The sequence below is a fragment of the Bos taurus genome, chromosome 21, assembly GCF_002263795.3.
Source record: "Bos taurus isolate L1 Dominette 01449 registration number 42190680 breed Hereford chromosome 21, ARS-UCD2.0, whole genome shotgun sequence".
In the NCBI taxonomy this organism is placed as follows: Eukaryota; Metazoa; Chordata; class Mammalia; order Artiodactyla; family Bovidae; genus Bos; species Bos taurus.
Window position 1 is genome coordinate 2904158 of NC_037348.1, and position 27932 is coordinate 2932089.

The window sequence follows — 27932 nt, forward strand, 5'->3', positions numbered from 1 at the left end:
TGTGTGTGTGGGGCGGGTGCTACCAAACACCAAAGATCCAGACAGGCAGCGTGTGCACGCGGTGAGAGTGGTCGGGATAAACAGGGCAGGGTCAGGGAGGGCTCCGCGAGGACGTAATGCTGGAGCCTGGAAGCCGACGCCGGCAGTGTGGTCCGATGTTGGTGGGGGACGAGGACAGGAGCGGCAGGCAGCGGCTGGGGGAGAGGGCTGCAGGGGGCGCCAGGGCTTCCTCCGGTGCGGGAGAGGTGGGGGGCTTCCGCGCAGAAGCCTGCGAGGTCTGCAGGTTTTATGCATCACTATGACAAGCTGCCGGGCGGAGGGTGTGTGCTGTGCGCGCCGAGGACAGAGGCGGAGGGCGGCTGACTCAGGGGATGAAGACGACAGGTGAGGGGCACGGAGAGGAAACCCCCGGGGCCGGGACCCACCCATCAGGTGAGGGGCGCGGAGAGGGAAACCCGCGGAGCCGGGACCGCCCATGAAGCAGAGGGGCACGAGGGAGCCCCTTCCAGTCCACAGCGCGGTTGCACCGGGGGGCTTAACTGCCGCTGAGGGGGCGCCCATGGGCAGTGCCGGCTCCACGCGCCGATCCTCCCGTCACCTCAGCTCAGCACACGTCCCCAGACGCCACGCCCTGCTCTGCTGAAGGGTATCATTCTGTGGGACCTGTCCACTTCTCTCTTCATGGATTGAGGGTCCCTGGTCTTCTAAGAACTCTAAGTCTATAATTTTTCCACACCCAGGAAGTCAAGACACTGTAAGAGTATCTCTTTTTGTTTTAACTGTTGTTCAGTCACCAAGTTGTGTGACCCCATGGACTGCAGCACAGCAGGCCTCCCTGGCCCCCACCATCCCCACGTTTGCCCAAGTTCATGTCCATTGCATCGGTGATGTTGTCTGGTCATCTCATCCTCTGCCATCCTCTTCTCCTTCTGCCTTCAATCTTTCCCAGTATCAGTCTTTTCCAATGAACTGGCTCTTCACATCAGGTGGCCAAAGTATTGGAGCTTTTCAGCTTCAGCATCAGTCCTCCCAATGAGTATTCAGGGTTGATTTTCTTTAGGATGGACTGGTATGATCTCCAGGCACTCCAAGGGACTCTCAAGAGTCTTCTTCAGCACCACAGTTCAAAAGCATCAGTTCTTCAGCGCTCTGCCTTCTTTATGGTCCAGCTCTTACACTTTTGAAAAAATTAGCTATAGAAGCTTGTCACCTGGTAAGACCTTCAGTATCTAAGAGCTTACAGGAGTCAACATGTTAAATCTCAGGAATCCATTTCCTCAGGTGTACAAAATATACCAGAAAACAATGAGCCAGGTCAGAGGAGCATCCCCCTCCTCCAGCTTCAAGAGTTCCCCATGTGCCAGACTCCCTGCCTCCGACCATCCAGCAAAATCACTTGAAGCCAAAACTGTAATTGGGTGCATGACGAATCCACAGTGAAATGCAACCAGACTCTCCCCCGCCCACCACCCCTACTTCCTGCAGACAGGCTGCAACCTTGGCCCGACTCACCACCCTCCAGGGCGTCTGGACATCTGGAGGCCCTGCCCACACCCACCCCACCCTTGGAAGCCCAGCTCATTCCAAAGCTGTGTGTGGCTCAGGCTGTGGGGACCCGCCCATATAAGGTACTCACTGCAATTACACACAGTTGGGTCATGACTATAACTGCAGCGAGTTCCATGTGTTTATACACCCTCCAAAAAATGCCAGATTTATTCATGGACACAGTTAATCTCCTTGATGACATTTTCCAGGGGAATGCTGTGGGCGGGCACCTCCTAATAGGGGAGGGAACCACTTTCGGGAGTTCTCTAAAAACATACGTCAGTGTGTAGAGATGCGAAAGCAAAGCTGACCCAGCAACATCCTCGAAATACTTGGCAATCAGAGTGTCTTCAAGGATTTTTTTCCAAATACCATATGGATAAAAGTACTGCGTTTTCTGAGTTTCTATTTATCTACAAGCTCCGAGCCATATGACATGCCAGGCACAGTGCCAGGCGGGGAGCCAAGAACTGTGAGGCAGACTCTCCCTGCACTGACAGAGGCGCCTATAGGCACTGCCTAACGGCCTGCTCAGGTTAAGACCCAGAATATAAGCACTGGCAGGGATCTCCAAAGAGCCACACCACACTCAGCTCTTCACAACTCATTATTCACCACCCAAGGGCTTCCCTGGTGGCTCAGAAGGTAAAGAATCCACCTGCAATGCAGGAGACCCAGGTTTGATCCCTGGGTTGGGAAGATCCCCTGGAGAAGGGAATGGCTCCCCACTCCAGTATCCTTGCCTGGAGAATCCCATGGACAGAGGGGCCTGGCAGGCTACAGTCCATAGGGTTGCCAAGAGTTGAATATGACTGAGTGACAAAGCACTCACACATTCATCACTCAGATGGAATCCTTTGCAAACAAAAACCAACAAACCGTGCCAACAGAGACTTACAAGTGTCAGTGAGTGACTATGGCAATTATGCTGCAATAAACAGTGTTCTCAAAGCCACGTCCACTCAGAACCTCAGAGCCTGATGTTATTTGAAATTGGGTCTTTGTAAGTTAACATGAGGCCACACTGGAATAGGGTGGGCACTGATCCACTGACTGCTGTCCTTTGTAAAGGAAACAAAGACACAGAGACTCACCCGGGGAGAAGACAGCCCTGGTAAGATGAAGACAAAAGCTGCAGCTGTGCAGCTACAAAAAAGGCAAACCACGGATGGCCGGCAGCCACTAGGAGCTGCAGAGGCAAGGCCTTCCCTGGAGGCTTCAGTGGGAGCCCGTCACGACGGCAACTCTATTTCATGCCTCTGGCCCCTGGAGTGTGAGGGGGTGCATTTCCATCGTTTTAAGCCACCAGGTTTGTGTCCGGACTCCGCAGCCACAGTACGGAGCCGCGCACACTTCCCAGGCAGACAGAGCCCGTTTCCACAGGCACAGATGTCATGGAGAGGGGACACTGGGTCCCTCAGGGGGATCCCACACCAGCATCTCTATAGCCCAGGTTGCAGACGGGCAGATTCCATTTCTTGTTTCACGATCATGGGAATGACTTCGTATGGGTTCCAGGGTTCTTCCAAGCACATTTCCTTTGCATCAGAGTCACTCTTTCATACACTACATGTAAAGCAGGAAGTAAAACAAAAACGGGCACCCACTAGTGTGCCTAGAGAGAGGAAATTAGAGCACAAAGTACCCGGGCATGACACCTGTGCTCCTCTAAGACCTCACTGATGGGACAGCCATGTCTCTAGAGAACAGAATTCTAGTCTCACATCTGCTAAGGGGGACAGCTAAAGGCCAGTTCAGGCTGACTTTCCTGGGGGATCCCCAATTCTCTGGAGTCGGTTGCCAGTGGAATATTGCCACATTTCTTTTCACTTCAGAGTCAAAATTTTAAAAATAAATAAATAAAAAGAGGCCCCCCTCTTCCATGGCCTCCTCAATCCCCACAGGGGCAGCAAGCCCCCAAAGTGGCCCCCTACGCATCAGGACAGGCACACAGTTCTCAGTCACCAGCACAGGCAGCTGCTCCCTGGGCTGTGGGAGTCAGTGCAGCTTCTAAGGCATGAGCACAATCCAGAATCCTGGGTTCAAGTCCACCCCGCCCTCCCGCCCTCCCAGTCTCTTCTCACCTTCTTCCCCAAAACCCCTTGTTGTTCTGGCCCCACCTTTCCCACTGCATTACTTCACTTCTGCCTCTCTTTTTGCACCTTCTGCTAATTCTATTCCCTTTCTAACCTCCCTCCAGAGGGTTGTCTGAAGCAGCAACCCCGTAAGCGTGGTGGCAAAAGAAACACGCCCTGACCACAGAGGTGGCAGTGCCAACATTAAAAAAGCAGCGTTTAACATTTGTGGTGTGGGCTGAACCACTGTAGACATCAGTAACGCAAGACAACCAAGTTCAGACACATTTTATTAAGTTCAAACCTATCTATTCAAAAACTGAGACAACCTCAAGGCCCCATGCAAACCCCACTTCCTCCCAGAAGTCTTCTCAGGCAGTGCCACCAGGGCTGATCATCCTTCCCGTCCTCTCAGACAACCACGTAATAAATCAGTGCCGACGTGTGCCAAGAACTGTCTCACCTACACTGGAGGTATTGGCTCACAGGAGCTGGTCTCCATAGCAACCCTAGGAAACAGGTACAATCATAATCCCTGACACTCAGAGGAGGAGAGTGAGGGCAGAGTCACCTGCAAAGGACCACATGTGTAACAAAGCCATCTCTGTGAGCACCTGTTCCTCTGGCTTGGCTGTAAGCCCCTTAAAGACAGAGGGCAATGTCTCACCTTCATGTTCACAGAGCGCCTGGAATGGAGCTTTGTACGTGCAGATAATGATGCTGACTTGAGGGACAAAAAGGAAAGGCATAAACTGCATTGCTCTTTAAGCTCTAAGACCTAGGAACTACGCACCTTCACAGGGAGTTGGGTGGAAATCACCTGTCGGCTCCCAGTCAGTAGTGGGGACAGGGGCGGACTTCTGGGAAACAGCTGAGGATGGGGGGCAGGTTTCAGGAAAACTGAAGGGGGAGTCACAGAGCAGGCCTGGTTAAAAGGGCAGCGGGCAGGAGGGAAGCTGGGCAGGGAGGGCTGAGCTAGGTGACACCGCTCTTGGAGGAAGAGCCTGGCGGGGGCACTGTCCTTGGGCCGTGTGGAGGTCAAAAGGAAGGAGGCAGCTGAGGGCACCAGTGACCGGTGCCCATGCGCCAACCCAGTGGCGGCAGCACCAAGCACACAGATGGCGAGCCTGGTGCAGCTGCTGGAGGACAGAGCATTAGGATGTGAACCTCTAACAAGTTACAAGGTAATGTCGAAGATGCTGGCTCAGGGACCACACTCTGAAACCACTGCTCTGGGGGTTCTAGTCATAGCTGCAGCAGAAGCTCTCCCAGTGTTTCTGTGACACACCACACCACTTTGTCATTATGCCCCAAATTCAGCCAAGCTAAAACTGTGTCTGCTTATGTCTCTGAATGCAAACACTACAGATCCAGCTGCCTTCCAGAGAAAGTACCTTTCAGTTGCTACTGCCTTCCTTGATAGACCTCATTCTAGTCTGTCATCAGAAAAATAAACCAGCGGGAAGCAAGCTTGTTTTCCACTGATAATCCTTACAGGAGACCCAACGCTTGCGATGGTTGCAAACCAGGGCACTAAAGGGGGAGTGGAGAAGAGGAAAAATTCACCTAGGGAAGCAAATACACTCAAAAAAAGCATCTCTCCAGTGATTGAACAGTCTCCCCAGGAGGGCTCACCACCCCCCAGAGATTTGAGAGAGGTAATTTGAATAAATTAATGCACTTCACTCACTTAATGTATATAGAAGTAAGACTCATCATATTAAAAACTCAAACATACTGAGTTTTTTAACTTCAATAAATTTCCTTAGATATGAAATAGCCTTCAACTTTCAGAGAAATGGTGGTTATAGAGAAGAATTATTTTGTCATTCAGTTACTCTTAAGTAAAATTTACTGAGTGTAAGAAAATATGTAAAAGTACTAAGATGCAATAAAGAACAGAAATGGTATAGACCTAACAGAAGCAGAAGATATTAAGAAGTAGCATGAATAGACAGAACTATACAAAAAAGGTACTGATGACTCGGACAACCACGATGGTGTGATCACTCATCTAGAGCCAGACATCCTGGAGTGTGAAATCAAGTGGGCCTTAGGAAGCATTATTATGAACAAAGCTACTGGAGGTGATGGAATTCTAGCTGAGCTATTTCAAATCCTAAAAGATGACGCTGTTTAAGTTCTGCACTCAATAGATCAACAAATTTCGAAAACCCAGCAGTGGCCACAGGACTGGAAAAGGTCAGTTTTCATTCCAGTCCCAAAGAAGGGCAATGCCAAAGAATGTTCAAACTACTGCACAATTGCACTCATTTCACAAGCCAGCAATGTCATGTTCAAATCCCTCAAGCTAGGCTTCAACAGTTCATGAACTGAGAACTTCCAGATGTACAAGCTGGATTTAGAAAAGGCAGAAGAACCAGAGATCAAATTGCTAACATCTGTTGGATCATAGAAAATGCAAGGGAATTCCAGGAAAAAGTTTATTTCTGCTTCATTGACTATGTTAAAGCCTTTGACTGTGTGGATCACAACAAACTGTGAAAAATTCCTAAAGAGATTGGAAAACCAGACCACCTTACTTACCTCCTGAGAAACCTGTATGCAGGTCAAGAAGCAATAGTTAGAACCAGACATGGAACAGCGGACTGGTTCAGAGTTGGGAAAGAAGTATGTTAAGGCTGTACATTGTCACCCTCCTTATTTAACTTATATGCAGAGTACATCATGCAGAATGTTGGGCTTGATGAAGCACAAGCTGGAATCAAGATTGACAGGAGAAATATCAATAACCTCAGATGACGCCACCCTTATGGCAGAAAGCAAAGAGGAACTAAAAAAGCCTCTTGGTGAAAGTGAGAGGAGAGTGAAAAAGCTGGCTAAAAACTCAACATTCAAAAAATGAAGATCATGGCATCTGGTCCCATCACTTCATGGCAAATAGATGGGGGGAAAAATGGAAAGTGACAGACTTTATTTTCTTGGGCTCCAAAATCACTGTGGATGGTGACTGCAGCCATGAAATTAAAAGATGCTTGCTACTTGGAAGAAAAGCTATGACAAGCCTAGACAGCATATTAAAAAGCAGAGACATCACTTTGCCAACGAAAGTCTGTATAGTCAAAGCTATGATTTTTTCAGTAGTCATGTATGGATGTGAGAGTTGGACTATAAAGAAAGCTGAGCACCGAAGAATTGATGCTTTTGAACTGTGGTGTTGGAGAAGACTCTTGAGAGTCCCCTGGACTGCAAGGAGATCCAACCAGACAATCCTAAAGGAAATCAGTCCTGAATATTCATTGGAAGGAATGATGCTGAAGTTAAAACTCCAATACTTTGCCCACCTGATGTGAAGAACTGACTCATTGGAAAAGACCCTGATGCTGGGCAAGATTGAAGGCGAGAGGAGAAGGGGATGACAGAGGATGAGATGGTTGGATGGCATCACCGATACAATGGACATGACTTTAAGAAACCCTGAGAGATAGTGAAGGACAGAGAAGCCTGGTGTGCTACAGTCCATGGAGTCGCAAAGAGTCAGACACGACTGAGCGACTAAACAACAATTAAAATGTTACTTGGGGAAGAGTGAATGGATATAGCCAATATAAAAGAAGAAACCTGATGATGTCAAAGGCCAGATGGCGAACATGTTTAACTTTCCTGGGTAGGCATCAGAGAAGCAGACAGGTCATCTTCACTCTACATCCAAGGTCCATGTAACTGGTCCCATGGAAGGTCCTTTCACTTAGTTCCAGTTTTCCTGAGGTTTGGTAGGTTCTCAATTGGCCTGATTCAGACATAACAGAAACCGGGAGACTCATTTCTCAGCCAACACACTCAAAGTGCTTACGACTCAGCAATAAGACTCTCAGAGGCCTACCAGACAACTTGGAATGCACTCTTCTTCTCATGTCAAGTCAGCAGCCTGCAGCAGGCATGCACGGAATACATGCCCAGGACCCCAAACAAGTTCGGCTCCCACACAAGCCTGTTTCCTTCTGGAGCCAGAGCCTGGAACTGCCAGTTCCAAACAGGCCTGTGACAGAGTCACTGCCCAGCAGAGCCAGGCCTGGGTTGGGTGACATGTTCCCAAGTCACAGTGTGAAAGCTCAAGGCAGCTCTGGCTTGAACCAAATGATACAGTGTTCCAAAGAGCCTCAGGGCTCAGCTCTGTGCTCAAGGCTGCCCTTCAATCTCCATTCTAGCACAAATAATATTTTTAAAAATTATTTTATTGAAGTATAGTTGATTGTGTTAATTTCTGCTCTACAGAAGGTGATTGAGTTATACATATATATATAAATATTTTTCCCTATTTTTTCCATTATGATTTATCACATGATGCTGAATATAGTTCCCTTTGTTATATAGTCCTTTTATACAGTTCACGAGGTTCTTATGGCAAGTACACTGGGGAGGTTTGCCATTCCCTCCTCCAGTCAATCTTAAGGGAAATAAACCCTGAATACTCATTGGAAGGGCTGATGCTGAAGTCGAAACTCCAGTATTTTGGTCATCTGATGCGAACAGCTGACTCATTGACAAAGTCCCTGATGCCGGGAAAGATTGAGGGCAGAAGGAGAAGAGGGCATCAGAGGATGAGATGGCTGGATGGCATCACTGATGCAACGAACATGAACTTGGGCAAACATCAGGAGATGGTGAGGGAGAGAGAGGCCTGGCATGCTGCAGTCCATAGGACCACAAAGAGTCGGATATGTCTGGGCGACTGAACAACAACAACATCTGCTATACAGTGGGATTTTGCTATTTATCCATTTAATATATAATGGTTATTTATCTACTTAATATATAATGGTTTGCATCTGCTAATCCCAAATTCCCAATCCCTCCCTCCCCCTCCAGATAATATTATTAATCCAACAACAGGGGTTGTTACTAAAACACAGATCAAGTTTCAATTTTCTGCAGCTTTAAATGCCTCTGCAATGGTGTCCCTTGTGGCCTCTTCAGAGAAGCGTCCCTTTGAGAGTTAATATTCTTAATTAATGATATTGCGTGCAGCACATCCTTAAAACCTATTTCCCCTGAGCAAACAGGGATATGGTGGGCAGGCCTCCAAGATGTTCTAGAAGTAGCCTTTTTTTACAGTTAGCAATCAAGGTAATTTGGGAGGCATTTCCTATTGAGAACTTTCTCCCCTTTCCACAGGACTGCAAAACACCAGCCCATGTTCAGGATGTCTTGTCTCCTGGGAGTGAATGTCTCTGGCTGAAAGCTTGTTAATTTTAGGAACATCCCAAGCAGTGTAGTATTCCTCTGCAGTATATATGTTAAAAATGCATATTTACTTAGGTGTCAACTGTGACAAACGATATGTTTTTATCCAAGACTCATTCTTTCTAGAAGACACTGGCTGTCCCTTAACATCCCGTCACAATCGTGATCTCAAAGGCAAATGTCAGGGACACCCCCAGGACTGAGACAGGGTTAATAAGCAACTCCAGGGTGTGTGCATTAATGCATCCCTTCCAACGGCATTATCTGAATTACTCATAACAGTAAGATAAGAGGGCACTGAGATAAAATCCTAGGAGCTATTTCCAGGTATTAATTGAAGCTAACAGCCCTGAGTGTTTTATATTTTTCTTCTAACCAGAGAACTAAGTCACCTCAAAGTCAGGTCTGGAATAAGAGCAAGATTCTTTGTCCTTGAAAAGTGAAAGTGCAAGCCACTCAGTCCTGTCCGACTCTTTGCGACCCCATGGACTATACAGTCTAAGGAATTCTCCAGGCCAGAATACTCTAGTGGGCAGCCTTTCCCTTCTCAAGGGGATCTTCCCAGCCCAGGGATCGAACCCAGGCCTCCCGCATTGCAGGTGGATTCTTTACAAGCTGAACCCCAAAGGAAACCCAAGAATCCTGGAGTGGGTAGCCTATTGCTTCCCCATGGGATCTTCCCAACCCAGGAATCGAACAGGGGTCTCCTGCATTGAGGGAGGACTCTTTACCAACTGAACTATCAGGGAAGCCCAAATTTATTAGTTATTCACAAGTGGTATACAGTTGTACGCACACCTGTCAGAGAAGCTCTATCTCCGCTGGGACGCGCACTGCCGGACACCGCCAGGAGAAGGCAGCACATCCCCCACTCCCCTGCCGAGGGAAGGGGCCTCCCACCGCAGAGGTCCGGCAGCCTCTCGGCCCACAGCCCATGCCTAGGAATACTGAATTTCTGTGTTTCCTTTCCATATTCAATAATCATAGTACTTAATAACAAAATAATCATTTTCAAACTTTTTATCTTAGTATTAATATTAGAGTCACAAGAAGTTGCAAAGTAATGTAGACGGAGGGCCCATGCCCAGTTCAGCCAGCCTCCCCATGTTAAGAGCCTGCATTCCTGCGTAACCAGAATACAACACCGGAGCGAGGAAACTGACAAGGGTATAACCTGCAGAGCTTATGCAGGTTTCACCAGTTTTAAGTGCTCTGGTGGGTGTATGAGTACTTCTGTGTGATTTTCCAATGTAACCTCTTACAAACACATCAAGACACCAGACCCCCTCAAGCTACCTCTTTGTAGTCACATACACCCTTCCCCATTCCTAATCCTGACAACCTCTAATCTGTTTCATAATTATGTTATTTCACAAATGGTGCATAAATGGGATCGTGCAGCATGTTTCCTTCTGAAATCAGCTTTCTGCACTCCATAAAATGTTCTTGAGGCACTTTCAAGTAGTTATGTGTGAATAGTTCATTCCATTTTACTGCTGAGTAGCATTCCAAGGTGTGGATGGACCACAGTTTAAATATTCACCCACTAAACATCTGGGTTATTTCCAGTTTGGACTATTATGAATAAGGCTGTTAGGTACACTTGTGTTCAGGCTTCTGTGTGAAAATAAGCTCTCATTTCTCTGGGGTAAGTGCCCAAGAGAAATGGGATCATAAAGAAATTCTATTTATGGTTTTAAGGGCTATTTCCCAAAGTGGGTGTATTTTACAATCCCACCAGCAATACTTGAGAGATCCAGTTTCTCTACGTCCGTGGCAACATTTGGTGTTATCACCATTCTTGTTTTTGCCATTCTGGCAGATGTGCAGTAATATCTCCTGGTGGTCTGAATGTGCATTCCTCTATTATCTAAGAATCTAAACATTTTCCCTGTGGGTATCTGCTCCATGTGCATTACTGTCGTCTGCATATCTCCTCCAGCAAAATATCTCCTCAAGTTCTGCCCACTTCCAGATCAGATTTTTTAACGTTCAATTTTTGGAGTTCTTCGTGTATTCTGAACACAAGTGCTTTGTTGAGTATGTGATTTGCAAACATTCTCTCCCAGTCTGTAATCTGGCGTCTCTTTTTCTTAACAGGGTCCTTCTCACAGCAAATGTTTTTAATTTTGATGAGGTCCAATTTATCAACTTCTCCTTTTATGGATGATGCTCCTGGTATCAAGTCCAAGAATTTTGTGCCTAGTCCTAGGTACTGAAAAAAAATTTTTTTTAATATTTTCTTCTAGAAGTTTTACAGTTTCACATTTAAATCTATGACTGTTTTGGAGTACATTTTTGCCTGAGGTGTAAGGTTTAGAGTTTTTTCCTTTCTGTTTCTTTTTTTTTTTTTTCCACCTATGGCTATTGAATTGTTCCAGCATAATTTCTTAAAAGGCTGTACTTCCTCCATTAAATTGCTTTTGGTTCTTTGTCAAAAATTAACTGGACATATTTGTGTGAGTTTATTTCTGAGATCTCTACTCTGTTCCTTTGGTGACTATAGCTTTGCTGATACCAAACTATCTTGAATTCTGTAGCTCTACAGCAAACAGTGATATTGGGAAGCGTGGATTCTTCCCATTTTATTCTTTTGCAAAACTGTCTTGGCTATTCTACAACCTGGTTTTTCTATGTAAATATCAGAATAAGCTTGCTCGTGTCTACAAAAACTTCACTGAGATTTTGATAGGAATTGTGTTAAATCTAAAGATAAATGTAGGTATAACTGATATCTCTCTCATGATGCTTTCTTCAATCCATGAGCATGGTATATCTCCACATTTACCCAGATCTCTTTTCATTTCTTTCATTAGCACTCTGCAATTTTAGCATACAGATCTTGTATGAGCTTTGTTAAATTTATATCAAAGCATTTCCTTTTCTTTGAAGAAATTATAAATGGTATTGTGCTTATGATTTGTTCATGGTCAGTATGTAGAAATATAATTGATTCGTGTATGTTTATCTTATATGCTGCAATCTTAATGAGCTCATTTATTAGTTCTAAGACACCGTTTTGTTGTTTGTTGGGTTTGGTTTGATTTGGTTTTGGTAGTACTGTTGTTGTTCAGTCGCTCAGTCATGTCCGACTCTTTGTGACCCCATGGACTGTAGCACGGGAGGCCTCTCTGTCCCTCATCATCTCCCAAAGTTTGCTTAAGTTCATGTCCATTGCATCGGTGATGCCATCCAACCGTCTCATCCTCTGATGCCCTCTTGTTCTGCCCTCAATCTTTCCCAGCATGAGAGACTTTTCCAATGAGTCAGCTGTTCTCATCAGATGACCAAAATACTGGAGTTTCACCTTCAGCATCAGCCCTTCCAATGAGTATTCAAGGTGGATTTCCCTTAAGATTGACTGGTTTCATCTCTTTGCTGTCCAAGAAACTCTCAGGAGTCTTTTCCATCACCATAGTTCAAAGGCATCAATTCCTCAGTGCTCCACTTGCTTTATGATCCAGCTCTCACAGCTGTTTGTGACACTGGGAAGACTATAGTCTTGACTATATAGACCTTTGTCAACAGAGCAATGTCTCTGCTTTTCAGCACACTGTCTAGGTTTGTCATAGCTTTCCTGTCAAGAAGCAAACGTCTTCTAATTTCATGGCTGCAGTCGCCATCCATGGTGATTTTAGAGTCCAAGAAGAGGAAATCTGTCACTACTTCCACCTTCTCCCCCTCTATCTGCCATGAAGTAATGGGACCAGATGCAATGATCTTAGTTTCTTTTTTTAACATTTAGTTTTAAGCTGGCTCTTTCACTCTCCTCCTCCACCCTCATCAAGAGGCTCTTTACTTATTCTTCTCTTTCTGCCATTATAGTGGTATCATCCACATATCTGAGGTTGTTGATGTTTTTCCTGCCTATATTGATTCCAGCCTATAACTTATTCAGCCTGGCACTTCTCATGATGTGCTCAGCATGTAGATTAAACAAACAGGTGATGGCAGTCAGCCCTGTGGTACTCCTTTCTCAATCTTGAACCAATCAGTTGTTCTGTGTTCCATCAGGGTTCTAACTGTTGCTTCTTGACCCACATACATGTTTCTCAGGAGACAGTTAAGGCAGTCTGTTATTCCTATCTCTTTAAGAGCTTTCCACAGTTTATTATTACACAGTCAAAAGCTTTGGCATAGTCAGTGAAACAGAGGTAGATGTTTTTCTGGAATTCCCTAGCTTTCTCTATGATCCAGCAAATATTGAATTCGATCTCTAGTTCCTCTTCCTTTTCTAAATCCAGCTTGGACATCTGGAATTTCTTGGTTTGCATAATGCTGAACCCTAGCATGCAACATTTTAAGCATAACCTTACTAGCATGGTAGATGAGTACAACTGTCTGATGGTTAGCACATTCTTTAGTACTACCCTTCTTAGGAACTTGGATGAGGATTGACTTCATTCCATTTGGTAGTATATTCCTTAGTATTTTCTACATAGGTAATTACATTTTCTGCAAATTAAGTTTTCTTATTTCTTTCCAACCTGTATGCATTTTGCTTCTTGAATCTTATTGCAGTGTCAAGAACTTCTAGTACTGTATCAAGTAAGAGTGTTGAAGCAGACATTCTTGTCCTCATTCTTTGGAGGGGAGGCATCAGTATTTCACTGTGGGTATGATGCTAACTCTGGGATTTTTGATGTGGGATAAGGGAGTGGAAGGCACATATGTGGGATAAGGGAGTGGAAGGACCTTGCTGAGTTGATTCCCACTGGTGCAGGTGAGTAGCCTGGCTCTCCTTATACGACTAGGTAAAGAACAGGGCATCCCAAGCTATGCCAACGCTGCTCCTGTAGGCACCTTGAGTGCCTTTGCGTGCCTTGTATGGGATGGGGCTCACCTAGGTGTCCACTGGGCTTACCTTTGGGCAAACAGAGACTTTTTCACTTTGTCTATACTTGTTGGCAGTTCTGGTTACAGGAATCTCCATGCCCAGGCTGAAGTACATGGCCAATAAACGGGAGACCTGGAGAATTCACTGAGAATTCACATTCTTCAAGCTCTTAGGTCCCCAGCCAGTCTGCCTTCTTTCAGCTTCTAGTGTTCTTTGACTGTTGTCTGTTGAATTATCTCCAGGATTTGGTTGCAGGAGATGAGTTAGGAAAAGTGAATCCACACCATCTTGTTCTGGAACCAGAAGTCTCTGTTTTTCAATTTTTTTTTCATAATTAATGAACAGTGAGAAACTAAAACATCAATTTAGTTGTGTTTTTGGGATATTTCTATAAGAAATACATCATTTTCATATTGTAATGAACAGAATTTACATATCTATATATATAATTGTCAATAGTCTTTAAGGCCTCAGACACAAACGTCATCTCTGATTTTATAAGGTCTCTTTTACAGCTAAAGTCTAACTCTATTATCAAGTAGTTTTATTTAACTCTTAAAATTGCCTTTCTCTACCATCCAGAATTTCAAAATCTAGTGCTCTCAACAGCTGCAGGAGGTGCCAGTTTAAAGTTGGAGTGGAGGTACAAAGTAAAACTGTGCAAACTCTTGTTCACACACCCCGCTCCACACTCACGCCAGAGAGCAGGTGTGAACCCGAGGGGCAGAAGGCCCGTCCCCACCTACATCAGCCCTCAGTGTGGCCCAGGCGTCCGAGTCATTCCTCACCACCCACACCCACATCAGCACATGCAGAGGAGTCCAGTGGGCCACGCCTTTGCAGACGTCTATTTCAACAGAAAACTGGCAACAGAAGGAAACTCTCTTCTAAGTGAGCAGACAGAAATGCAATTAAATGGCAGGGAAGGGAATACCTTCTCTAAGAAGCTGATGAACTATGCCGCTACATAGACTGATGTTCCCAACTCAGTGCCCAGATGTGGTGCAGAAAAGAGATGCTCCTTTCTATCCCAGGGGGTCAGGGGGGATATGTGTAACATTTGCATCCCCTATGACAAAAATACACGCAAGCGTGCACCTGTGCACACACACATGTGCATGCACATCAGCTCTTTTAGGCAGCTGTGAATGAAGACAGCTTCCTAAAGCCCTGACCCCACAGGTCCCCATCTACTCAGATTTCATGCTGGCATCCAGAGTAGAAAAGGCCCTTTGAGGATGTTCAAGAAGAACCCATCCCCTAAATAAAGATAGGTGCTGGGCCCCCCACATGACACTCCCAGGTCTGAGCTCTCAGAGTCAGCCACGTCAAGGCCACAGCTCCTACCATAGACTCACGAATTCCAGAAGCGATTTCTGGATGCCTTTTCCAGTTGATACCAGAAACTCTAAACTCACAAGCACTCAAGGGACACTATCAGAAATGGCTGGAGTCTCCTTTTCATTTATCTCCTCCCTCCTTGGGCCTTAAAGCACGGTTTTGAAGTATTTGTCTAAAATAACAATATAACTCCCTCTGCCAAACTATGATATAGCCCACCACATTAGAAACGTGTTCAAGACAAATCAAGTGAGGGTGACACCTGACTTTACTACCACTCAAATAAAATGAAGGCACTAAGATGTGAGAGGCAAATGACACAGAGCACACAGGGGTCAAAAACACCTTTGTCGTACACACTGACAGCATGTTTACTATTTCCCATCGGTCGCATGTCATAACATTACAATTTGAATGCTTTCAAATATGGAGAGAATTTTCCGTTCTGTGAAAATGACCTTGAGATAAAAAAAACCTCAGTTTCTCTGTACATCCCACCTCTAGCCAGCTGGACCCTCTACAAAAAGGAGGATTAATAAACTCCAAGTTAAATTATGATAGAACTTTTAGGGTCTAAACTGGGGGTCCTGATAAGGGTAATGAAGCTTAAGATATATTTTTCTACCCATCCACATCCCTAATGTTTGTTTTTATGACGTCCTATTTTCAAAGGTATATATTAATTTCTTAGGTAATCAAAAAGGAAAATAAGCTGTTCACTTTTTAAAAAACACTTATGTTTCTAAAAACTTTGGAGAGGTAGGTAAAGTGAGAAGTTACTTATTAGTAAAAGAAGGTTAAAAGCAGCCTCTTTCAGGGGGGCTTCACAATCACGCAGTGAGTTTGCCCGCACAGCCCACCCGTCCGCTCACCACGCCCTCTACGCCCTGGACTCTTATTGAGGGCGGGGGTCCCTATCCAGGCCTGACAGCCAGCAGGGCGACACGTGAGGACAGGGCAGGCACGCAGGCCCCGCTCCTGCAGTGAAGCCACCAGCGCTGTGGACCTGCAGCCTCCTCCTCTGGGGACGGGCTCATCCCATCTGTAAAACGAGACACGGAACTGCGCCGGGATGGTGTGATGGCCTCGCGGACACAGGTCAATCTCAGCCCCTCCCTGTCTTCAGCGAGATTCCAGGTCCACTGGGCTCTCCCCGCCTTCCTCCAGGCACTAGTCACCACAAAGCCTCTGATCTGACCAAAAGGGACACAGTCCAGAACAAGGGCCCCTTCAAAGGGGCAAAAGTGACCCAGGAGAAAGCCCCAATGCAGGGAGATGGGGGACCTCCATGTGATGGAGTGGGACTCAGCGAGCAAGACCTTGGCCGGTGATTCTCAGGAGCTGTAAGACACCTGGTTTCTGACCTCAGGGAATCATTGTGAACAGGTAGGGGAACTGAACGCCAGCAGAGAGAAGCGCCGAGACAGGTGACAAAGGTGGCTAGGCCCGCTCAAGCCTGTGAAGTCAGCAGGCCCTTCTCGCGCTGACGGCAGACGGCACCCCGCGGAGCGGCGACAGTGACCCACGCTGCGGCCAGCCCCCAGCTGTGCAGGGCAGCAGGCAGAGCCCTCTGCAGCAGAGAGGGGTCTCGAGCTCAAAGATAAAAGGCAGGCTCTCACCTCAGCACATATACTAAAACTGGGATGACCAGAGGAGATCAGCATGGCCCCTGCACAAGGATGACATGCAAATCTGTGAAGCATTCCATTTCTTTTTAATTAAAAAAATAAATAAATAAAGGGTATGATGATATCCAGGCGACAGAAGCAAGAGGAAACACTGGACCCAGGACAAGCTGACATCAGCACCCCAAGCCTGCAGGTGTGGGCAGACAGGTGTGCTGTGGACACGTGGGCCAGGCTCCTGGAGACCCGGCTGTTGGAGCACCACCTGAAGGTCAGGGGCTGAAGCGGTCTCCTTAGCTCACAGGAGCACACAAAACCTAACAATGGGAAAAAGGCCTGCAGCTCATGCTACCCTGACTACACCACCCTGGATACATGAAAACAGCCATGGGAAACCGGAGCATCCAAACGAAATCCATGCAAAATACCCCCATGAAAGTCAAGTGCGAGATGCTCAAGCACATCCTTATACAGCCATGTTTACAGCAGCATTACTCACAAAAACCTAAAGGGAGAAGCAACCCAACCAGCTGAATGAAAGAACACCGTGGGGTCTACACATAGCCCCTCAATATCACTCAGCCTCAGAAAGCAAGGGTGTTCTGATACATGCTACAATAAGGATGAATCTTGAAGACATTACGCTAAAGTGAAATAAGCCAGACACAAAAGGACAAACACTGTATGATTTCAGTCATGAGAGGTCAAAGAGACCGAAAGTAGACTGGTGGCTTACCAGGGCTGCAGGAGGCAGGAATGAGTTATTGTTTAATGAGGAGAATTTCAGTTTGGGAAGACGAAAAAATTCTGCAGGTAGTAATGATGGTTGCACAACAATGTGAATGCAATCAATGCCACTGAACTGTACACTTAAAAATGGTTAAAACGATAAATGTATGTATTTCATCACAATAAAAGTGCTTTTTAAAGGTAAAGCACAGAAAAGAGAACACTGGAGGGCAGGTGGCTGGTGCCCGAGCAGCATGGCTCAGACGGCCCAGTGTCACCTGGCAAGCCGTCTGCGCCCCAGGAAGTGGACACGGCCAGACACCCAGCATCTCGTGAGCCACAACCACCACAGACCCCACAGCATTCGAGGGTGGACTGTCCTTCTGTGGGGCCTGAGGCTCTCTGAAGCTCCCTCAATGGCCCTCGATAAATGTGAGAAATCCCAAGAATGAACTGGACTGTGCATCTGAACGCATGTGATACGCTCAAGTGAACTAAGACAGACAGGAGGCCACGTGAGCAAGCTCCAGGCAGTGCTCATGCACAAAAGCACACTGTCACTGGGGGCAGAGAACACCTCAGTTTCTACTGTAACTGCTCTTTACCTCATTACTATATATCCATTCATTTATGTATCCATGCGTTGCATTGCCTGTCTGTGATTTATACATTAATAAGTCTACCTTCGGTACACACAGACAAATGTTTGCTACTTATAAGGGTGTGAGATCAAAAATGTTTGCAGATTACTGCTCAAATGAACCAGTTACACTAAAAAGAATGTCCATTACGACATTTAAACTTTTCTAAAAAAGCATACATGCTCTTGGTCATTAACCTTTGGCAAATTCTGGGTCCTGGCATGTGTCAGGATAACTTCCTGGTTTCCGACACTTTCTCAAAAACCTGAAATAACTAAACAGCTGAAGTCTGATCCATACCCTACACAAGATGAAAGCGGCCCTGGACACTCATATAGGGTAGCACGTTGCCAGCACACAGCTGGTGGCCCTTGGTAGCATCACCTGGGGTCCAGGCCATCTGTCCCACTCCCGAGTTGTACCCCCTTCGAGCCGAGACCTCCCCCTCTGGGCTACCATTTCCTCAGAGTGTCATTGAAGAATTTACCAGGGCTGGCTGGCAACTTCCCATACAAATTCATAAAAACCCTGAAAAGTATACAGTGCTAGAGACATGTATAATGTCTTATCACTAAATATCTCAACTGAAAAAATAAATAAGTAAACACGTATTTTCCATTCTACCATGTCTTCATGCTGCACTCAGCAAATGTGGAATTCTCAGATATTCTCAGTGATTCATATGGCTACAGATGTTTTTACCTGAAACTAGATAAATCAACAGCAAGACACAAAAGGCTGTGGTTTAAGAATCTGGTATTTGCCAGATCCTCCGGTCCACAGGAATGCATTCATTTCCTGTGGCTCCTGTAACAAATCACCAGGACTCCGTGGCCTGAATCAACACCAAAGAGTTATCTTACAGTTCTAGAGGTCAGGAGTCTGACCTGGGTCTCACAGGGACAAAACCAAAGTCCTGGGAGGGCGGGGACAAAACCAAAGTCTTGGGAGAGCTGTGCTCCAGCGGGAGGGCGAGGCAGGCACAGTGCCTTTGCGTTTCCAGCCCCCAGAGGCTACCTACCTCAAGCCGCGGCTCCCCACTCGTCAAAGCGAACAGCAGCAAGTCGGGTCCTTCAAACACTGCACCTCCCTGCCCTCTCCTTCTACAGTACCTTTAAGGACTGGTGATGAGACTAAGGGCTCACCCTAATAATCGGAAAGACTCTCCACATCCTAAGGTCAGCCAATTAGCAACCTTAATTACATCTGCAACCCACCTTCATTCTCTTGCACCATGTAGCCTAGATTCTGGGGATCAGGATGTATGCATCTCTAAGGGGCTGTTTTTCTACCCACAGGCGTTTATTGTGAAGATACTCGGGTATCCTGAGGAGTCGTCCACTCGTCAGATCAGAGATGCTGAGGCCCTGTCACCGCGGCACTGCACGGACAGTGAGACCTGGCTGCTGCCCAACCTGCCCCAAGAGCAGGGCAGAGCACGTGCAGGGAGGCAGGGCACAGAGCAGGGGCCCCTGCTGCACGGGCGAAGAGCAGCAGGGGGGAGTGCTCCCCAGGCCCTGCAGAAAAGGGGTGGGGTGGGGAGAGGGCTGGGGTGGGGGCTACAAGTGTGGGCCGGTGGCCTCCGCACAGGGGCCAGCGCTGCAGCTCAGCACACTGCTGCACAGAATGCTGGGATTCACCAGGAGGTTCTAAGAGGCGAGACCACGAGAGAGGCGGGGACCGAGCAGGAGTAAGTATTTCAGGAGGAGAAGTCAAGCGCACATGACAAGGAAGTTAAAGGGGGCCAGAGACAGTGGCTGCAGGGAGACAGGCTTTAAGGCAGGGTCACTGTTATTCAGGTGTGGAGGCCAGTGGACCGGGAGACACTGCCAGTGAAAAAGGACTTTATCTCTCACAGTTCCCAAGAGTAGGAGCCGTGGGGAAAGCACCGGGGAAGTCAAGAGGCAGAGGAGCGAGAGGGAAACACGGGCAAGAGCCTTCACTGTGGTTTCCGTGGGAAGGGCAGAGCCAGGCAGGGTAACCAGGCTCGGGAACAACATCACTGGCTCTGGGACGTAGGTCCCCAGCCGTCTGCTACCAGGCTGGTGGCCCTGAGCATGGCAGCCTAATAACTCCTTTGGTGGTCCAGTGGCTAAGAATCCACCTTGCAATCCACCTTGCAAGGGATGAGGGTTTGATGCCTTGTCAGGAAACTAAAATTCCAAACGCCGTGGAGCAGCTAAAGCCACATGCCGTGATCAGAGCATCAGTGCACCGCCAGGAAAGGTCCCAGAAGAGGCAACAGAGACCCTGTGGGCCAGGGTCAAATAAATCAACAGTTTTTCTTAAAAAGGGCGTGTAGGGCGTGGGCTCTGGATTGTTACTTTGCATACAAAAGACACACTCACAGGCCAGTCTCTCGCTCTAGGAACTGGCTGGTCCAGAGGAGTCACCGCCCTTAGAGGATGCAAAGCCCCATGTCAAGGCTTCTGCATTTTGATATTTGGCAAAACTAATACAATTATGTAAAGTTTAAAAATAAAATAAAATTAGAAAAAAAAAAAGAGAAAAAAATAAAAATAAAAACAAAAACAAAAAAAGCCTGAAAAAAAAAAAGACAAGGATAGCATGGTCCCAAAGAAGGGATGTCACCGCCTGCAGTGACTGGGATCAGAGCCAAGAACAACAGACTCGGGGCGCCCCCCTGCCCACAGCACTGTGCAAGAGCTCCCACAAAGGCACAGAGGAATCGATGAGACAGAGGGGACAGTCAGGCCAGAAGCAGGGCGCCCCGGGGAGTGCACACAGAAGCAGAGGACCATCCTGCGGCAGAGCCTGGGCTCAGCTGGGGTGAAGGGCCAGAGCACGGGCAAGGGGTGGCCTGCAGAGACGGCGACACAGCAGCCAGACCAACGGAGTGAGCCAGACTGCCCACCCCATTTACAGCAACAGTTTTTCTTTCTTAAAAAAAAAAACACTGTAAGTGGAAAATGTTACTATGCCAGGGAATGGTCTCACATATCTGATCTGACTAAAATGTATCACAGCAAAATATAGACAGAAAATAAAAGAATGATAACTGCAGTACGAAAGGTGAAGGCCCAGGTAATCACCAATTAGTCGTGAGAAGCAAGACATATCTACTAAACTACCATGCCGTTTAATACAATACTCTTTCAGAAAGTAGACACATGCCATGGGCACCCTGAGGCTGTTAAATGAAGAGAGAACAAACCGCTTGGATGCGTTTACAGATGGCTTCTTTGCTCAGAAAGACAAAAGCTGAGAGCATCCCAAAAGGACACTGCCTCCTTCCAGGCTCACTCTCCGCCTGCTCTGTCTCTGTGCCTCAGATTCACTCCAAGCTTTCTGAGTAACAGGTTTCCTGAGTGACCGGGCCTGAAGACAACCAGGTCAGAGAGAGTGGATGGATTCTGTGACTGAAATGAAAATGACTTCCCACTTGGCTGAGGGCGAAGGGCGAGGCCTGTCTGCGTGTTTGCTCGAAGAACAGCGGGACTGGGAAGGGGCCACGCCCTCTGCACACCCGGGACACCCTGTTCTGGCCGCTCACTGTCTGGATGGGACCCTGCCTCTGGGCACCACCTGAAGGAGGCTGGCAGGACGGAAAGGCTGGGCAGCTCAGGACGGACCCATGGGCCCATGCCGTGCCCCATCTCCATCTGCAGCTGACCAACGCCACCAAGAGTCCCAAGGTCCCATCTGACAAAGGAGAGAACTTGGAACCCAAACTAAACTCTCCTGAACTTGCTTTTCTTTAGCTGTCAAAGAGGCACACAAAAACACAGGGTGGGACAGAAAAGGCCTGAAAAGTGCCTGCGGACAGCTGGAGCTTCCTCCCATTTCATTAAGCTCTCATGTACTGGAGTCCATTAGGGACAGAAGTTGCCATCAGAAAAGCACTGATAAGGCAAAGAAGAAACACAGGCAGGGAGGTGGGGCAGTAGTGTGCTCAGGGACCCAGTGGGCTTTGGAAGGGGCAGACTTTGAAGACTCAGCCCACCTTCCTGTCTTAGAACACCCTGGTGCCTTTCAAGGAAAGTCAGTTTCTGAAACAGGGAAACCTAATGCAGAAGAAAAATCAAGGCAGATCCTGAGCTAACTGGATGTTCCTATCCTTCTAAGCTCTGGGATGTCAGAAAGGGTCATAAAGTCTCTTCTTCCTGCAAGCATGTCACTGGAGAAAGCCACACTGGCCGCTCAAGACTTGTTTTCCTTTTGAAAACCAAGGACCTACTGTAATTGTTGCTGTTTTGCCTTTTATTTAAGGGTTGATAAGCAAAAATGAGAAATTCAAAGACATCACCAAATAGGTCAACAAATTTAATTCATTTGATGTCTTTTAAAAAAGGGTTTGTTACTACATCCAATGGACTTATACACTGCCTTTGAATTATTAATCTAAACAAATAATGCCTTAACATCACAGTGTCCCTATAGGGCTTCTTCAATGAACTGCATTTCTAAGAAGATATCTGAGCCACCAGGAGCATCCCAAAATTACCAGGAGTCCATGAAGTTAGCAATAGGAGTCCGCAAGCTACTTTCAGTATTTGAATATGCTTTCAAAAACCGGTCCATTTACTGAGGATAAAATGACACAGACTAAATGATGAAGGTGTTTGTTTTGACTAAAAGTATATCTACTTCAGTGTAAAATATCATTAAGGAAAAATTTTTAAAGAATGTATACATATACATGAAACTGAATACAACATGGTAAATCAACTATACTTCAATTAAAAACAAAAAAGAAAATTTTAACCAAAAGATCTTAGCGACAATGATCATCAGTAGCAGTTGTAACAACTGTAACACTGAAAGAGAAAGTCGCTCAGTCCTGTCCGACTCTTTGCGACCCCATGGACTATACAGTCCATGCAATTCTCCAGGCCAGAATACTGGAGTAGGCAGCCTTTCCCTTCTCCAGGGGATCTTCCCAACCCAGAGATCGAACCCAGGTCTCCCACGTTGCAGGCGGATTCTTCACCACTGACCTACCTGGGAAGCCCCAGCTGTAATGCTGCTGCTGCTGCTAAGGCGCTTCAGTCGTGTCCGACTCTGTGTGACCCCATAGACGGCAGCCCACCAGGCTCCGCCGTCCCTGGGATTCTCCAGGCAAGAATACTGGAGTGGGTTGCCATTTCCTTCTCCAATGCGTGAAAGTGAAAAGTGAAAGTGAAGTCACTCAGTCGTGTCCGATTAGTCACGACCCCATGGACTGCAGCCTACCAGGCTCCTCCACAGCTAACCATGTCAAACCCTGGCCCGCCTGTCCGGCCTTGGCTCTGCCTTTTTGTGCAGTGTCTCACTTACTCCCCACCGCAGACCAGCAGCCACTGTCCACCCTCTTGTTTAAAGCAGGAGACTGGGCCAGAGAGAGATGCACCTGCCCAGCATTTTACTGCTAGCGAGGGAATCACCTCATTAAGGGTGCTTCAGTTGCCTCTGATTGAATTTAAATGGGCAAAGGAATTCATTACTACCTAATGAAAATAGTTTGCTGGGCAAAGTATTTCAACATACATTATCCCCAGTGGAAGAATAACCAGAGGGTATATTGGGGGGCAACGTGTACTAACTGTGCCCTGGGAAAATCCAAAATAAGTAAACATAGAAAGCCAAGCCAAGTGTATTCTAAAAAACCAAAGACCAAAATAGCTTCTCCATTTTCCTGTAAAGTCTCAGTGCACTATATATAGCAAGGTAAGTCTTGAGCAAATCAGGACTTTGGGCTCCCTCCTTATGGAAATTCAGCAAGAAGCTGGACCACCCCACTGTGAAGGGAGGGACTCTGGCAGACACACAGGTCCCCTGAATCTTCCCAAGTCAAGGAATCCGGAAATGTGAATAGGTTTTGTCTTTAAAATGTCCCCCAGGGCTTCCCTGGTAGTCAGTGGTTAAAGAATCCACCTGCCAATGCAGGAGACACAGGTTCGATCTCTGATTCAGGAAAATCGTACAATCACAGAGCAACTAAGCACCACAACTACCGAGCCTGTGCTCTAAAACCCAGGAGCCACACCTGCTGAAGCCCACATGCCTTACAGCCTGCGCCCTGCACCAAAGAGAAGCCACTGCAGTAAGAAGCCCACACACTACAACTAACAAGTAGCCCTGGATCTCCACAACTGGAGAAAGGCCGTGAAAGCAATGAAGACCCAGAAGAGCCAAAAGTAAAATAAATAAAGAAAATTATTTTTAAAAATGTCTTCCAAAAGTGCTTTTCAATGAGGGCCTGACTGGTCTTGAGGACAGGGTGGTTCTTAACAGTGTTGACTATCCAGAGGCAAAGGCATCACATACCATATTCCACCCTGGCCCAGGAACACCAAGTCCTAGGAAGACTGGCAGTCAATGTGATAATGGAATATTTGCAAATACATCCCACAAATGAGACACCCAACTCCTTCCAGAAAGGATGAAAACTGCAGAATCAGATCAGATCAGTCGCTCAGTTGTGTCCAACTCTTTGCAACCCCATGAATCGCAGCACGCCAGGCCTCCCTGTCCATCACCAACCCTCGGAGTTCACCCAGACTCAACTCCATCGAGTCAGTGATGCCATCCAGCCATCTCATCCTCTGTCGTCCCCTTCTCCTCCTGCCCCCAATCCCTCCCAGCATCAGAGTCTTTTCCAATGAGTCAACTCTTCACATGAAGTGGCCAAAGTACTGGAGTTTCAGCTTTAGCATCATTCCTTCCAAAGAAATCCAAGGGCTGACCTCCTTCAGAATGGACTGATTGGATCTCCTTGCAGTCCAAGGGACTCTCAAGAGTCTTCTCCAACACCACAGTTCAAAAGCATCAATTCTTCAGTGCTCAGCCTTCTTCACAGTCCAACTCTCACATCCATACATGACCACAGGAAAAACCATAGCCTTGACTAGACGAACCTTTGTTGGCAAAGTAATGTCTCTGCTTTTGAATATGCTATCTAGGTTAGTCATAACTTTCCTTCCAAGGAGTAAGCAGAATAGATAATCACAAAAATGAAAGACCATCAGATGAGGATCCAGCTAGGCCACAGCACAACAAAACAGAACAGACATATTGGGCATCTAAAGCCACTCAGTTCAGCTCAGTCGTTCAGTCATGTCTGACTCTTTGTGACCCCATGGACTACAGCACACCATGCCTCCCTGTCCATCACCAACTCCTGGAACTTACTCAAACTCATATCCACTAAGTGATGCCATCCAACCATCTCATCCTCTGTTGTCCCCTTCCCCTTCCACCCTCAATCATTCCCAGCATCAGGGTCTCTTCAAATGAGTCAGTTCTTCGCATCCGGTGGCCAAAGTATTGGAGTTTCAGCTTCAGCATCAGTCCTTCCAATGAATATTCAGGACTGATTTCCTTTAGGATGGACTGGTTGGATCACCTTGCTGTCCAGGGGACTCTCAAGAGTCTTCTCCAACACCACAGTTCAAAAGCATTAATTCTTCGGTGATCAGCTTTCTTTATAGTTCAGCTCTCACATCCATACTGAAAGCTATCAAAGAATTGTATTAAAAATAATAAGACCACTAATCAAATTTTAAAATGGAGAAAAAAATACATGAATAGACATTTTCTCAAAGATATACAAATAGCGATAGATTTATGAAAAGTTGCTTGACATCACTGATCATCAGGGAAATGCAAATCAAAACCACTATGAGATTATCACCTCACACCTGTTAGAATGGCTATTATCAAAAAAGACAAAGAGTGATAACAAATGGTGAGGATGAAGACAAAAAGGAAACTTTGCACAATGTGGTTAGAGTGTAAATTGGTGCAGCCACTGTGGAAAACAGTATGGAGGTTCTTCAAAATATTAAAGATAGAATTACCACATGAGCTAACAATTCCACTTCGGGTAATATTAACAAAGGAAATGAAAACACTATGTCAAAGAAACTTCTGCACCCTTATGCTCATACCCTTACCTTGATGCTTTTGAACTGTGGTGCTGTAGAAGACTCTTGTGAGTCCCTTGGACTGCAAGGAGACCAAACCTGTCAATCCTAAAAGAAATCAACCCTAAACATTCATTGGAAGGATTGATGCTTAAGGTGAAGCTGACTCATTGGAAAAGACCATGATGCTGAGAAAGACTGAAGGCAGGAGAAAAAGGGGATGACAGAGGAGGAGGGATAGTTGGATGGCATCACCAACTCAATGGATATGAGTTTGAGCAAACTCTGGGAGATGGTGAAGGACAGTGAAACCTGGGGTGCTGCAGGTCATGAATTTGCAAAGAGTAGGACATGATTGAGCAACTGAACAACAACAACAACAACAAATGTTCACAGCAGCATTATTTACAGTTGCCAAAATATGAAAATAACCTATGTCCACTGACCAATGAATGAACAAAGAAGAAGTGGTACATATACACAATGGAATACTACTCAGTCATAAAAATATGAAATCCTGCCATTTGCAATAACAAAAATGGACCATAAGGGTATTATGCTATATGAAATGTCAGACAAAGAAATACAAACACTATATGAACTCACATGTGGAATCTGAAAAAAAAAAAAAAAAATCTCATAGTAAGAGAAATCAGATTAGTAGTTACCAGAGGTGTGGGTCGGGGAAATGGATTAAGGTGATCAAAGTTTCCAGTTATGAGAAAAATAAGTACTGGGAATATAGTGCTAACATGATGACTACAGTTAGCACTGCTGTAAGGCATATTTGAAAGCTGCTCAGAGAGTAAATTCTAAGAGTTCTCAACACAGGAAAAAAAAACCTCTTTTTTGCTTTTTTTTGTATCTATATGAGATGATGGATGCAGTCACAAAGAGTCGGACACAGCTGAGCGACTAAAATGAAGTGAACTAGGATGATGGATACTAACTAAACTTATTATGGTAATTATTTCACAATATATGTAAATCAAATTATGCTATACACCTTAAACTTACACAGTGCTGTATTTAAATTATATCTCAATTTATAACAAGTCCTCTTTGGATGGAGAAGTGTGGTTTAAGACTGAGCTTGTAGACAGAATAAGAAAGAACTACAATCCTGCAGACTCTAGAACAAAAACCACAATCAGAGATAGTTAAACAAAACGAAAAGGCGAATGATTATGTTCCAAATGAAGAAACCAGATAAAACTCCCCCCCAAAAAAACTAATAAAGTGGAGCCAGGAAATCTTCCAGAAAAAGAATTCAGAATAATGATAGTGAAAATGATCCAGGATCTCAGAAAAAGAATGGAGAAGATTTAAGAAATGTTTGCCAAAGACCTGGAAGAACTAAAGAACAGAGATGAGCAATACACTAAAGGAATCAATAACAGATTTACTGAGGCAGAAGAATGTATAAATGACCTGGAGGACAGAATGGTGGAAATCGCTGCCACAGAACAGAATATAGAAAAAAGAATGGAAAGAAATGAAAACAGCCTGAGAGACCTCTGGACAACATTAAAAGCACAACATTCGCATTATAGGGGTCCCAGAAGGAGGAGAGAGAGAGAAAGGACCTGAGAAAATATTTGAAGAGATAATAGCTGAAAACTTCCCAAACATGGGAAAAGAAATAGTCAACCAAGTCCAGGAAGCACAAAGAGTCCCAGGCAGGATAAACTCAAGGAGGAACACACCAAGACACATAATAATCAAACCGACAAAAATTAAAGACAAAGATAAAATATTAAAAGCAGCAAGGGAAAAAAGACAAATAACATACAAGGGAACTCCCATCAGGCTATCAGCTCATTTCTCAACAGAAAACCCTACAAGCCAGAGTTTCTCAACAGAAACTCTACAAGCCAGAAGGGAATATTTAAAGTGATGAAAGGGAAGAAACTACAACCAAGAATACTCTACCCAGCAAGACTCTCATTCAGATTTGATGGAGAAATCAAAGCTTTCCCGACTAGCAGAAGTTAAGAGAATTCAGTACCACCAAACCAGCTTTACAACAAATGCTAAAGGAACTTCGCTAGGCAGGAAGCACAAGG

The 27932-nt window shown here is 46.0% G+C and overlaps 1 protein-coding gene and 1 non-coding gene across 6 annotated transcripts in view; one reads left to right on the top strand and one right to left on the bottom strand.

The window, feature by feature from the left end:
• The window catches only part of ATP10A (ATPase phospholipid transporting 10A (putative)), a 184216-nt gene that overhangs the window by 145648 nt on the left and 10636 nt on the right, over positions 1 to 27932 (bottom strand). The window lies entirely within an intron of this gene.
• Positions 16618 to 16720, top strand: LOC112443372 (U6 spliceosomal RNA). The gene has a single exon (XR_003031703.1). It is a non-coding gene; the product is annotated as a U6 spliceosomal RNA (small nuclear RNA).